The following is a 1,314-nucleotide window of genomic DNA, read 5'->3' on the forward strand; positions in this document are numbered from 1 at the left end:
TGGCCAATAGCCGGCAGAAGAGGACGAGGGCTGGACTGGAACTTGAGAAGGTTTTGCAGGGTAGTGGGATCTCACTGGAAACTGGCGCTCTCCAGCTGAGACCTCGTTCTTTGGCAGGGGCCCGGATTTGTGGGTCAAGGATCTTGCATGCAGGAACTCCAAGTGGACCCGCAGAGATAGGCGGATCTCTGGGAGGGGCCTGGGACTCCAGCAGAGGACTGGAAAAATATGGAACGCTTCACGAATTTGCGTGTCATCCTTGCACAGGGGCCATGCTAATCTTCTCTGTATCGTTCCAATTTTAGTATATGTGCTGCCGAAGCGAGCACGAGCATAAATTCTTTGAATATTTAAATGATGCACAATGAATCCAAGAGAAAACAAAATTAATTTATGTCCAGTTGTAATTTCCATGACTGGACACATAAGGTAAAATGCTGTGGAAACTCTTAATGGGAGGAGAAATTTCTCTGGGAAAGTTCATGATGACTGTCACATGCAAAGCGGCGCTATTTCTTATGAAAAGGTTGGTATGGGGCTTTGGGGAGCTACCAAGTACGCCTGGATATGAGCCAGAGGCCTATCATTGACAGCCTGGTGATCTCAGTGCCAGGTCATGCCCATAATTTATTTTCCTAAATTGCAGCACCAGGAAAGATTTTCATATGTGCCAAAAGGGTATTTGAAGGTTATATGTACGTGAGAGAGAACCTGTGGTGACTTAGAATCTGTCCACTTTGTTCACCTTGTGCTTGTTGTTGCTTCTGGTGTAAACAGTGTTCTCTCTAGCACTCCAGTATTTCATGGAAAAGACATTTGTCTTTGCTGGTCACATATGTGCTCTGGCTTACAAAACTCCCCCAGGCCTTCCATGAAGTGTTCTCTCCTAGAGGCAAAGAACTATACTCTAAGGCAAACTGGGGACCCTCCCCCTTTAGCCTTGTGCATGTGGAAATTTCATTTGAACAGGTTTCTGCATGGAACAGAAGCCTGGCTTTGGCTGGCAGCTCCATATCTTGAGCAGTTCCTAGGTTATTGCTATTGCATCTGCATTTATAGTTCCCACTTCCTGTATGTGGAAACAGGCTTGGATGCAGTGATGTTAGTAGAATTACTCACGCAGTCTAGGGCGTTGTAAAAATTGAATGTTCTTCATGAAAATAGACTTCTGGCTTAGTAAGCACAAGGAGCAGGTGAGATTGCCTTCTACCCAGCCACAATTGCTTGGCAAGAAGGGTGGCTTCACATTTTAAAGGATGTCTCTTGCTTCATGGCCTCTACCCTCACACAGATTTGCCTTACCCTCTGGTTGAC

The 1,314-nt window shown here is 45.9% G+C and overlaps 1 non-coding gene across 1 annotated transcript; it reads right to left on the reverse strand.

The window, feature by feature from the left end:
- Positions 1-222: 222 nt before the first annotated feature.
- LOC127218699 (U6 spliceosomal RNA) lies at positions 223-329 on the reverse strand. The gene has a single exon (XR_007834236.1). It is a non-coding gene; the product is annotated as a U6 spliceosomal RNA (small nuclear RNA).
- Between the last annotated feature and the right edge of the window lie 985 nt (positions 330-1,314).

The sequence above is a fragment of the Phodopus roborovskii genome, unplaced genomic scaffold (assembly GCF_943737965.1).
Source record: "Phodopus roborovskii unplaced genomic scaffold, PHOROB, whole genome shotgun sequence".
Taxonomy (NCBI): domain Eukaryota; kingdom Metazoa; phylum Chordata; class Mammalia; order Rodentia; family Cricetidae; genus Phodopus; species Phodopus roborovskii.